Source organism: Arachis ipaensis, chromosome B01 (genome assembly GCF_000816755.2).
Source record: "Arachis ipaensis cultivar K30076 chromosome B01, Araip1.1, whole genome shotgun sequence".
NCBI lineage: Eukaryota > Viridiplantae > Streptophyta > Magnoliopsida > Fabales > Fabaceae > Arachis > Arachis ipaensis.
The window spans coordinates 102,281,987-102,295,931 of NC_029785.2; positions in this window are offsets into that span (position 1 = coordinate 102,281,987).

The window sequence follows — 13,945 nt, forward strand, 5'->3', positions numbered from 1 at the left end:
ATATATTTTTTATTTCTATAATTATTATTTTTATTTTTTTTGTAAATATTTAAAAAATATAATAAATATAAACTAATTAATAAGTTATTAAAATTTAAAAACAATTATTAATTTAATACAAAATTAAAACTAAAAAGTATTGAGTATAAAAAAGAGAATATTAAACAATAAAAATTATATAAGGTATAGATCTATATATACATCTATCTGTCAATCAATTTATCTATCTATCTATTTATCTAGGTTGGAAGTAAATTATGTCAGACTATAAGCTCAATTCATAAAAATTGATAATGTCTTCCGTTTGATACACTAATAATTGAGTTTATTTATAAAATTTAAATTTTATTTACAAAAAAAAATTATGAACTAATTCAAATAGTTCGATTTTGCTATACCTTCAAGCATTTTTATCAATCAAGTCTAACCAAATTATCCTAAACTCAACAAAATCACTCATACAATATGTACATGAATCATGCATTTATTCTTTTTCGTCCCGTTTATTCTTCTTCTTCACATGTTTTCTCCTCCTCTTATTTTTTTATTATTGTTGTTGCTGTTGCATTTTCTTTTTTATTTCTCCTCTTCCTCATGGTGTTATTATGCCATTTTTTATTTCTTCTTTTTCTTTGTATCATTTTTTTTCTTTTTCTTATTTTTATTATTCTTAAGAGGGTGAAATAAGAAGAATTATGAGAAGATGAAACAAGAAGAAAAAGATGAAAAAGAAAAAGAAGAAGATGATGACGATAAAGATAATGATGAAGAAGAGGAAGATGAAAAGTTTTGAATTACGCATAATTTATCATGAAGGTTTCCAAGAGAGTTGAGAAGGGAGTTAAATCAAGAAACAACTTTTAGACTTAGACTAAATAATTTATGCAGAATTCTGGTTTTAGGAGATTATTTGTGATTTTGTCTCCTGATTATACAGAACAAAAAATGCAAAAAACAGGAAAGGAGAAGAGTGACACCTCGATATATTCTGGTTTGGCCACGAAGTGCAATGTAACCTATGTCCAGTCTTCACCACAATAATGGAACAATTTTCACTATAATCAAGATAGATTACAATCACCAATTCCAAGAGACTCACACTTTTGTAAACTACCTAAGCTATCCCAAGTTTAATAAATCACCTAGGTGCTAACCCAACCTAATTAAGGGGAACTAAGTGCACTCTAACCCATCACACTTTCAAAATAAAAACACTCAAACAAAGGCCAAAGGACTTTTGTATACACTGCTCTCTTTGTCTTTTATATCTCTCAAAGTAAGCTTGAATCTATACAAAAGAAAAGTAAGAACACACTTAAAAATAAGAAAAATAATTGCTGTTTTTTATGGTCTTCAATATGCACGAAAATGATTGCCTTCTTTCTTGATGATTCATCAATATATAGAGCTTCATATCTCTTCTTTAATGTAAAATAATTTCTCTTTTGATCAAGCTAGCCGTTGCACTCTTTAATGCTCTAACTGTTAGCATTGAGGAGAGAATCTTTCCTTCTTTGTTCACCAATATCAAGTGTGCAACAACTATCCATTAAGAGGAAAAAACTTTTCTTATTCAATTTGCATTGTCACTATAATAAAAACGCTGAAAACCGTCGAAGTTATCGTCCGATTTAACGGCGTCTATTACCGGCGAATTTAGCGTTGGATTTTGCGTCGTATACAAGGCAATATGGATTTTCCGAAATATTTACCGTCGGATTTTACATTTCGATGCTAAATTCAGCGGTGATGATTGGAGCGAAATATGGATTTGTGGGCACCAACTTTAATGGTGATTTTACCGTCGGATTTTGTCGATGGCAAATCGCTTTAGTAAAATGCTGCGTTTGACCAATTTACCATCGGAGTAATCCGACGGTAAATCTGATGGTAACTGATGAGTCCATATTTTTCGATATATTTTAGCTTGATTTGGATGGATTCTAGCACATGAACTCACACTTAAGCACCAAAATAGCATACTTTTGTGTTTTGTCCCCAATTTGACCCTAAATGTGAAAACATACAATTTTGTGCTTGAAATGAGCAATTTAATTCCACTTTTATTGCATTTGATGCCATGACATATTTGCTGAGTGCTTTCAGACCTTAGAGGCAAGAATGGATAGCCAAAGATGGAAGAAAGCATGTACAAGGGAGAAAACATGAAGAAAACAAGGAAAAACACACACAGCGAAGTGTGTGTGCGTGCGCACAAGAAAGAATTTTCTGTGTGCATGCGCACTAGCACCTATGCGTACGCACAGGACCCAACACGTGATTTCATTAATGAAACACGTGTAGCGCATTTTCTGAGGCCTTTTGAGCCATTTTGGAAGGCTTGGATGCTGTTTTTGGATGCTATATGAAGGAAAATTCAACACATATGAAGACATTAGCTATTATTAGGTTGTAGTTTTAGTTTTTACAAGCTTTTCATAGTAAGTAGGAGTAGGAGTAGTGTAGAGTAGAAAACTCTCCTAGGGTTCATCAATTTCCATTGTAGCATTTTATAGCAAGCTTTGAACCTTGATTTTGCTTCTTTAATTGTAAGTACTCTCAATTTCCTCTTTAATTATAGCACTTTTACTCTCATTTCCTTTTGGTTCAAGTTACTTGTTCATAATTGCAATTTTGAGTTTCTTGAAGCTTTGATTAATAAATTTTATGTTTCATGCTTCATTTATGTTTGATTGCTTGTTTATGTTTGGTTTTGTTGATAGTTGGGTATAGTTTTCCATTTTATTTTGCAATTTTCTATGTTTTACTTTTATGTACACAAGGTATTTGTGAAAATGCCAATTATGGATTTTGAATAGATTTTCACACCTTGGCTTGGGATTTGAGTTCCTAGGATACTAGAGTCATAATGTCCGATATTTAGTGGTAATTCTTGGGTAGTTAGTTGACTCTTGTTTCCATTAACTCTAGCCTTTTATCAACTAGTTTGGTAAGTTGGTTAGGACTTATGGATTAAGGTCAATTATTGATGCCAGGGCATTTTGGCCAGTTTCACTGACCTTTTCTTTACTGTTTTTAGGATAGTTTCATGCATTTTCTTAGGAAATAAGCTAGTTTTGGGTAGATATTCACTTACACCTTGATTCAAGCATACATTGTGTATTTTACATGATTTCATGAGGATTTTGCATGAGTTTAGTGACAAATTGTATTCTGCATTACCCATGACTTGAACTAGAACTTTGATGCACTCTATTGCCTGATTTCAGGACCAAAGGAAGCGAGGAATGGGAGGTAACTTGCAAAGTTAATGAGAAAAGTGACTGCCAATGACGCTCTCGAAGCCATCATTACCCACGTTAAGAGTCACGTTAACTAAGTTACGCCCAAATGAAGAAGAGAAATGCTTCAAACTCAAGATCCAAAGGCCCAAGACTTGAAGAGCCAACTAGAAGATGAGAAGAGTAGTATATATAGGAGTAGTTTTGAATTATTTTGGGGAGTCGCTGGGAGTTGGAAAATAGCATAGAACTACTTCCTGTATTTTACTTTTCTGCTCTTCTAGTTTTCATCATGTATTCTCCATCTTTGTTTTCATTTTCCAGAGCTATGAACAACTAAACCCCTTTCATTGGGTTAGGGAGCTCTGTTGTAATTTGATAGATCAATACTAGTTTTCATTATTCTTCTTTTATCTTTTCTCTTGATTTTACTTGAAAGCTTTCGATCTTAATCCAATTGGGTAGTTATCTTGGAAAAGAAACTATTCATACTTGGATCTCTTCTGAACCTTGGAAGAGGAATGAAGAGATCAAGCTAGAAATGCTTTCTCATGCTGGACCAAATTGGGTTTGGATGGATATGTGACTATAATCCTCTCAGTGCTTGATTTGGGAAATACATGTGGTATAATCAGTGACCATACTTCATCTCTTCTCATGAGCAATTGACCAAGGAATTGGCTATTGATCAAGATTTGAGAGATTGAATTACAAGAAATTGTAATTCTAATGGCGCCGTTGCCGGGGATTAATCGTGATTAACAAACTACCGGTTGATTGATTTACTAGATTAGACACTTTTCTTTTGTCTTTGTTTCTTTTGTTTCTTTATTTTCTTTCGCTAACCAACTGTTTGTGATATTGCCTCACTGGGAATTTCCTAATCTGTGACAATGGAGATTCCAATTTCTTTTGGCGATTATTGTTTGAGACAGAGCTTTTTGCAGGAAAGAAAGGAGCACCCATCATATTTAGGTCAATCAAATTTCATGAGAAACTCTCCACCACCACATAATGATTCACTTTACTATGCTCCTGGTGGGTGGGAGTATCAAGAACATGAAATGGGGTACTTTCTAGAGCCACAAAATAGTCCATATTTTGGTGAAATTAATCACTACTCAAGTTGTGGCTGGGAAGATCATAATCAAAGAGATTTCACTCATTCATACCCCATTCATCAAGAGCCATCACCTCTCAATTATACAACCCCACCTCCAAGTTTTACATGCCTAAATTCTTCATCATTTGAGTATGCCTCAGCACAAAAGTCTATCCCAAATCCATACAATTCATTTCACCATCCACAAAACTCAATCCACTACCCAGAAGAGTCATACCACTTTCAGAACACACAACCACAAAACATCCAATGCCATTCACAAGCCAACCCCGCCCAACCATTACAATCTACCCAACCTCCTTTAGATAAACTTGCTAAGGTGGAACTCATCATTGAAGAATGCAGAAAAAGTAGAATAGAGGAGAGACTCACTAGGATAGAACTCCTCCTTGAAGAAATAATAAAAACAATCGAAGAGGAGAAAATAGCAGAAAGAGACCATAAAAAAATTGAGACAGAATGCACAATTCTATTCTGAAGAACAATTCATTGAAGAGCTGAGATCACAAAGAGAGACCACTTCACTCTCTCCAGAAACAGAGGAGTTCATTCAAAGGTCAAGAAAAAAGGAGGAAGTCAATCAAGGGAGCCCACACTCCAATGAAACAGAGAGTTGCATAGAGGGTGAGTTCAGTGAACCACCAATTCAAGAAGCTCTTGATGAAGAGGATGCTCCACCCATCATACAATACCCAAATCCTGAAATCAAGGTGGTAAAGGCAATCAACATGAACACTAACAAAAGGATGGTGACCAAGAAAAGAAGGACAATATTCATGAAGAAGAAAAGGTCAACCAAAAGCCATCCCACCCCTATCCCAACAAGCAAGTTTGCTCAAGCTAACAACAGAAGAAGGCTTGCTGGGGAGAGGCACTCAAAACAAGGGGCATTAATTGGCTCCTCTTTCCTCTTGAGGTCATTCCTCTTAACAAACTGGAAGAAGAGGAAGAAAGTTGTGAACAACATGTCAAGCTAATGACATTAAAAGAGCGCTTGTTGGGAGGCAACCCAACCGTAGGTAACATTTTCTTGCTTTGCTTAGTTTACTTTCAATAATTTGACATATGATTGCACTCTAAGTTTGGTGTTGCCATGCAACAATTTGATTTCCAATCTTTACTGGGTACTTGCAACAGTCTAAATTGACAGTGGCACACTAAGTTTGGTGTTGCCACTTAACTTTCAAGCAAAGTACCATGCCAACACCACTTATTAATGCAAGCAAAATTGTCTCTGTTTTACTTAGAGTAAGCAATAAGGCTAGGCACCAATGGTTTTAATCTTGAGGCATGTGTCTGTGGTGCTCCTGTGTGAGGGATCTACTTGGACGAATAAGCTCTTTGGGGTGCTTTATCACTTGGTAACTTAGGTTAACTAACCCGGGATTATCATCTGAAAGTCCACTATCAAGAGTAACCTTCACTACAGAGCATTTAGTAACCCAAAGAGGTGCTGGACACCAAGGTCTCAAGAAAAGAAAATAAATAAACTATATGCCTGTGGTGTGTACGTATGGGGGAGAGACTTGAGCAAGTAAGTCCTTAGGGGTGCTTCAACACCTAGCACCTTGAACCAACTGGTTCGGGAGTGTTGGCTGAAAGCTTATTTTAAAGAGTTGCCCCCTTATAGAATACTTAGCTTAAGAACAAAAATAAGCCCTGAAATGACAACAAAATGATCAATGAATAAAAGTCTCATGGGATGCAATCACAGTGAGTATTCTAGGACATGATAAAGGTCTGAAAGCCAGGAATGAACCTAAGTTGCTATGTATGAAACCACCATAAAATCAGGGACATGACTTACACAAGAATGACTCATTTCTCTTGGCATTCCATTCATCATTCTCTTGTTCCAGTACTTGCTTAGGGACAAGCAAGCTTTAAGTTTGGTGTTGTGATGCCAGGGCATTTTGGCCAGTTTCACTGACCTTTTCTCTAAATGAGGTGATTCTAGTGGCATTGGAAAGTAGGATTCCAGAGATTTCCAAGCATATATGGCACTACATGGTTGACACTAAATTTGAGGGAGAAAACCTGCCCCGAAAGTGCAATGATGAACATGGTATCAACCTGTATTAAGGCCAACTGACCTCTTCACCTTCCAAGTAGTATAACTCGAGTTGTAGAGCTCTAAATGATGTGCTTCCAAAGGCATTGGAAAGTAGAAACCCAGAGTTTTTCAAAAATATATAATAGTATGGGGTGGACACTAAGTTTGAGCTTCAGAAACTGGCAATAATGAAGCCCTGATCGCTAGCGTTATTGGCACTCAAGTTTTCCATTAACGCTGGCAACTATACCAGCGACCATGTCCACTTCAAAGGAGCATAACTTGAGCTACAGAGGTCCAATTGAGGTGATTCTAGTTGCGTTAGAAAGCTGACACTCAGAGCTTTCCAATGATATATAATACTCTATAGTGGGAATGAAATTGGAGCACAAACAAGAGGCATCTTTTAAGCCCCAAAAACACCAACTGGGCAGCAAGTGCAACGTTAGCCACAATAACTTTAGCACTAACGCCACACTTGTAGCATTAGTGTGGCTAACTTTAGCACTAACTTTAGCACCTGGACCTCAAATTGACCCACTTCTCTCTCAAGTCCACTTCAAAGCTCAAGCAAGCAAGCCCACAATAGTCAACCAATCAAGACCACAAGAAGCATCTATAATAGGAATTTTCATTTAATTGTAATTTGCTTTTAATTTCATTTTGTAATTTAGGAGAGCCTATATAAAGGCCTTAGTCTTTACATTGAAAACATACTGGGGAAGTCTGGAAATTGGGGAATTGAGGGATGGAAGAGGGGTCTTCGGACTCCCTTCCCTCACACACTTTTCCTTTTCTTTCTTTGTACTTTTCATTTATGAATTTTAAAGTTTTATTTTCAGTTTCAATCTTCATCTTTACTTTTCTGCACTTTCTTTCTTTTCTATTTTGGTAGAGCAATGATCAACTAACTCTTTACATTGGGTTAGAGAGCTCTATTGTGATTCAGTGGATCAATTGTAGTTCTTATTCTTCTTCTTCTTTCTTTTCTCTTGATTTTACTTGAAAGCTTTCGGTCTTCATCCAATTGGTTCCATTATGATTCGTCTAACTAGGATAATCAATTAACCATTGATTGCTTAATCCGTTAATCTCTGTGGGATTTGACCTCACTCTATTGTGAGTTTTACTTGACGACAATTTGGTACACTTGTCGAAGGGAGATTTGTTGAGAGACAAGTTTTTTGTGCATCAATTATGCTTGCTTGACTTACTCCTCAATGGTTGGGTTAACTAAGCGAGATTGATTCATCATAATTATCATAGTTGTGGTTACGAACATGATATGATTCTTAGACTCTCATTCCCAAGTAAAGGCTTTTTATGCATTTATAGCATTTTTCACAAGTTTTGATCTCATCTTTTCTTTACTTGCATAAATTACAATTTTGCTCATTCCTTAGTTCTTTGATTTCTTAGTTCCTTTAATCTTATGTTCTTTGATTGCAAAACCCCTTTTTGCCTCCACAATCGAAAGAGAAATACTTCGATTGCATTCTAGGGAGAACGACCCGAGGTTTCATTACTCTCGATTATTTGAATTTGAATTTGATATTTGATTAAGAGAATTCATCGTTGGTTTGGACTATGCTACTAACGAATTGATTCATGATTCTAAATCGACGGTAAAATCCATCTCTTCATCAAAATTTGGCGCCGTTTCCGGGAATGCAATCGGTGTTATATCTTTTGGGTTGTTGTGAATGTGTTAATAGTGTAAATAGTACTTTTTGGTTGTTTGTTTGATTTTGTTAGTAAGTTTTTGTTTATATTTTCTTTATGACTTTTTCACACCATTCCAGCCTTTTGTTTATATTTGTTCCTGTTTTAACATTTGTTTTTATTCTAAGCAAAACAGTTTTCCTGCACAGAATCATATTAATGACTGGAGGAAAACAGCACTTTGTTTAACATCCATTTTCTTTCTTGCTGCTATAATATGTTTCATAGGTAAGTGGCATACCATTATGCAGCTTTGGTATTATATTAGCTGTTCTTAATTTTTAAACCAGATATGCATTAGAATTAATTGTTTTTTAAGAATGTGCCTGTAAACTGAAATTTCAGAATATGTACTGAAGAAATTGCTGGATGTTGCGCATGGGTTTCAAATGCTAATAGACCCTAAAGGTACTCATAAAATTGCTTATGGTTTTAATATACTTTCCTAGATGATTCCTATATTATTAGTATAGTTTAATTTGTAGATGGATCTATTTATCACATTTTACTTGTGTCATGGTTGAGAAATGACAAATGTCCTATTATTTGGTTTGATAAATTTGGTTGTGTATTGGCTGAGAAATAAGTTGTGAATTAGTTGTTTTTGTTGGAATCGTAGACGGTGGAAATATCCAAGTTTTAGGGGAGGTTCTGCCGAAATTTTTCTAAATATTTTGTATAAAACTTAATGGAAAAAATTTTAATTAGTATTATATCTTGTTTCTAATTTTTTGTTTTGGTTTTTCTTATTTACAGGAGTGCTAAAATAGTGACCACATGCTACCTTAAGGGCTCAAGAATATTTTGATTCATAGAGACATTAATCTATGTTAGAACTTTTAACTTTTGGTTGAACTTATGCAAGACATATAACTTGTAGAACTAATCAATATACTCACTAATGTTATTTTATTTTAAAACAATTTTAGCTAAATGAGGCATGTTTGAATTATGTATGTTTTTGCATATTTTTTTTTTGAAAGTAAGAGCTCAACACACAAGTGGAGCAAAGTAATACTAAGACAATAACTATAAATCCGTAACAACTCCTATGTCATCTCCGGCATAGCCATCAACAACATGAGTTATTTACAACTCCTATGTATGTTTTTATATAATATGTTTTTGCATATTATATAAATATAGACTTGCTTATTAAAATAATTAATATATTAGTTAATTTAAAAAATAATTTAGTAAATTATGTATGCAATTTGTATTAAAAAAATTGTTACAAAATAATTATTTTGATTTTGTAACTAAAGAAAAAAATGTTACAAAATCAAGTTACATTTTGTAACAAAATTTTATGATAGCAAAAAATAGATTGTCACCAAAAATACCTTGAAGATCAAAATTTGTTACCACTTTTGTAACGACTTCTGGTTTTTTGTATCAGAAAATTTGGTACAAAATATCACTTTGAATTGTAACAGTTCTATTTTTTGTTACAAAAACTTTTTGTAACGGGACATATGATGAGCGAATTGTTGTGATGTTATAGATTTTCCTCAAATGAATGAATTTTCATTGCAAGTATAGTTCTACACCAACAAACAATCCTCCCAATCAAAAATTTGGTTGTCACAAAGAACAAACCCTAATAAAAATTAACCGAAGTATTTAGACTCCGGGTCGTTTCACAAGGAATTGCAATGAAGTGGTCAATTATTGGCTATGAGGGAACAAAGGGGGTTTGGTTGATATAAGGGGAAATAAAATAAATGAGAAGAAAAGTAAAGAGAGCAATTAAAGAAAGCAATTAATAAAGAGAGACATTCATGGCAAGATTTGAGATCATAGGCTTTCTATCCTAGTCATTAATTATAACAATACTTAACAAAAATTTATCTTATTTCGTCATCCCCAATGTTGGAAGAAGGTATAAGTTATCTTCCATTAGAGAAAGTCAAACAAGACTAGTTAATCTCAAATAAAAAATCCTAATCAACTCACTAGTTGAATTAGCAAGATATTAGAGTCATTGAAAATGATATTAACTAAAAACTCTAGATCACCAATCTAAATTGGGTATTAATGACTCAAGATTGTCCCATTACTCTTTTCAAGCCAAGAATGCTCAAAATCTACTCTAAAATCTAACCAAGCATTTTGTCAAATACTAGGTGAGTACAAATGGAAAACATGGTAAAAGTGCAAGAATAATAGATCTACCAACTATCAATTGTAAGAAAAGTAAATTCACAACTCAAATCAACAATTAAAAGAACATCAAACATTAAATTGCATTAAAGAGACCCAAATCTAACATGAGTCCATGAACATAAAAGAAGCATAAAAGTAAAATTAACATCACAAACTAAGAGAATGAAAGTGTAGAAGCAAGAAATCATAAAGGAAACAAGAGGAAAGGATGAGATTGAACCTAGATCTAGGAGAGATTAACCTAACCTAACCTAATTTTAGAGAGAAGAGGGAGCTTCTCTCTCTAGAAATTAATCTACATGATGCTAAGTTACAAATAATTGCTCCCCCTTTGCCCAAGCTTGAATTCTGCATGAAATAGCATTATAAATGAGTTGGATTGGGCCCAAAATGAGCTAGAAATTGCTCCCAACGAGTTGCTTAAAGTGGACCCATGCTGCTCCATCAGCGCACAGCGTACAGTGCACATGCGCATCCCTAGATGTCAAGAAACTATGGCAAATTTTATTTCATTTTGAAGCCCTGGATGTTAGCTTTCCAACGCAACTAGAACCGCCTCATTTGGACCTCTGTAGCTCAAGTTATGGTCGATTGAGTGCGAAGAGGTCAGGCTTGACAACTTTACGGTTCCTTCATTTCTTCATGAGTTCTCCCACTTTGCATGCTTTTCTCCTCACTTCTTCCATCCAATAATTGCCTTATGAACCTGAAATCACTCAACAAACATGTCAAGGCATCGAATGGGATTAAAGTGAGTTAAATTTAGCTATTTTAAGGCCTAAAAAGCATGTTTTCACACTTAAGCACAAATTCAGCGAGAATTGCAAAACCATGCTATTTCATTGAATAAATGTGAGAAAAGGTGATAAAATCCCCCAAATTAAGCACAAGATAAACCACAAAATTGGGATTTATCAAATCTCCCCACACTTAAACCAAGCATGTCCTCATGCTAAGAATAAAGAAGGACAAGAAAAGGGGGTATGAACATTTATTCAATGCAAAGAAACTATATGCAACCTATCTAAATGAATGTAACTAAATGCAAAATGATTCTACCTACTTGGTTAAAAGTAAGTCAATTCCCAAGAACACATGAGCACATGTAGGGCTAAGTAGTATGATGAATTATGAATCCTACCAATTTGAATATCAAAATAAAGCACAAATAGACTTGCAAGAAGAAAAGCTCATGAAAGTCAGGAACAAGGAATTGAGCATCGAACCCTCATCGGAAGTGTATCCGCTCTAGTCGCTCTAGTGTATAGGGTCGATCACTCTATTCTCTTCTAATCATGCTTTCCATGATTTGTTTTTCATCTAACAATCAACAATTATTCAATGCATGCATACATTCATCATGAGGACTTGTTCATAGGTTGTAATGGGGCTAGGGTAAAGGTAGGGATGCATATATGGCTAAGTGAGCTTAAAATTTGCATCTTTGATTAGTCTAAGCTCTCACCTAACACATATAACAACCTATACAATTCTAATATACAACCTAGCTACCCATGATTCCCACTTTTTCACATACTCATGCATTCTTTTTAATTCACATTCCATATGCATTGATTTTTATTGAACTTTACTTTGGGGCATTCTTGTCCCCTTTTTATTTCTTTTTCTCTTTTTTCTTTTTTTTTTTCTATTTTTTTCTTATATATATATATATATATATATATATTTTTCTTTTTTTTATCATCATTTTTTTAAAGTATATACAAACATATCAATGCATATGGGTTTTACATATTTAATGCATAAGCATGTACCCAATTCCTAAAAATCTTCAACAAAAATACAGAAACACACTTTCCTCTCAACCAATGTCCCAAGTTTCTCATACCCAAATAATACACACCCTCACTAGCCTAAGCTAATCAAAGATCCAAATTAAGGACATCTATTGTTTTTCACTTAAGGGTAGTGATGTGCTAACATTAAGAACAAAAGGGATTAAATAGGCTCAAATTTGGCTAACAATGGTTGATGAAAGATAGGCTATTTGGGTAAGTAAGCCAAATGAAATGATGGTCTCAATAATATAAATACATGTATACATGGAATAATAGACATATAGAATCAAACAAATCAAAGATTACAATCATAGAAAAAGAATAATGTACACAAGAATGAAAATAAGTGGTTATAAGATGTACCCACACAATTTGGCTCAAAACTCACATGCTTGTGTTCTTAGCTCAAAAACCATGTTCCAAAATACATTCTTCAAGCAAGTTTGTCACAAAATTTTTTTTTTCAAATTGGTAGGGTGCCCTAAAAACAGTTTCTTGGAAAAGAAGTCATCACCCTAACCAAGTAGTCCTAACATAAAAAGGAAGTGGTAAAAATATGTACAAATTCTAACTAACATGCAATCTATCATGCAATGCAAAAAATAATCTAACAAAGACAAAAATTAAAAATTGGTGTTGAAAAAGGAAGTTGTTACCCATGAAGGTCGGTCGGACGACCTCCCCACACCTAGAAATTCGCACCGTCCTCGGTGCATGCAAAGAAGGACAATGTGGATGGGTTGCTACAATTGATGAGCTCCTTCAAAAGATTATGTAGATGGAATTGTTTATTGCCCCATTTAGAAGCTTTTACTTTTCCTCTTTCGGTGGCCAACCTAAAAGGAAAGAAAAAGAAAGAAAATTAAGCCTACAACAAAGATATCAAAGCAAATAGAACATAGGCGAGGGCTAATGCCAAATAAGAGTAAGGTTCTCACTACATGGTAGCTACAACATGTGAGTGAGAAAACAATATAAGCTAAGGCATATTAACTAACACTTGATGCGAGAGTAAAGTCAAAGCATGAAGAGCACTCAAAAGCATCAAGTTCGACTAGAAAGAGTGGGTCATGAAAGACATATAAGTTCATATCAATGCACAAAGAATATAAGAGTCATACAAGATTAAGCATTGATTTAAAAGTTTCATCACCCAACAATATCAAACAAGTCAAGAAGCACCAAGATTAACCAAGAAATTCTCAACAATTAAGTAGGAAAATTCAACACCATTATTAAAATAAGAAGCTCAAAAAAAAAAGAAGGTAAAAACAAGCTATAAAAACAAAATGAAAATGCAAAGAATAAAAGTATGCGAATGCAACAGACAAAAGAAAATGGAAGATGAGAGGAAAAAAACTTTTTTTTTACCGGGGCGGACGTGTCATGCACGCTTACGCGCCGATGTGCATTTTGGCCGAAGGGCGCGTCCGCGCCATGTGCGCGCACGCGTGGGTGAGATTATGCGCGGGGCACAGTGTCAGCCCAAGGTTGGCCCAACTCTCTGGAATATGTACCAGGAGGGCAGGTGGCGCTATCGATGCGCGCGCGCACAGCGTGCGTACGCGCGGGTTGGTTTGTGCCTTAGGCATGGTGCAGGCGCAGTGTAGGCGCAACTCTCGGGTCAATGTATGGAGGGGTGAAATTTTTCAATCCACGCGTACGCGCACATGGCGCGTGCGTGTGGAGGGGTGAAAATGCTTAATGCACGCGTGCACGTGTAGTGCGCGTACGCGTGGATGGTGCTCTGTTTTTCAAAATTTTTCTATGTTTTTGCACCAATCCAAGCCTTCTAAACCTCCAAACAGCTACCAAAACACCCTAAAACCTTATTTAACCT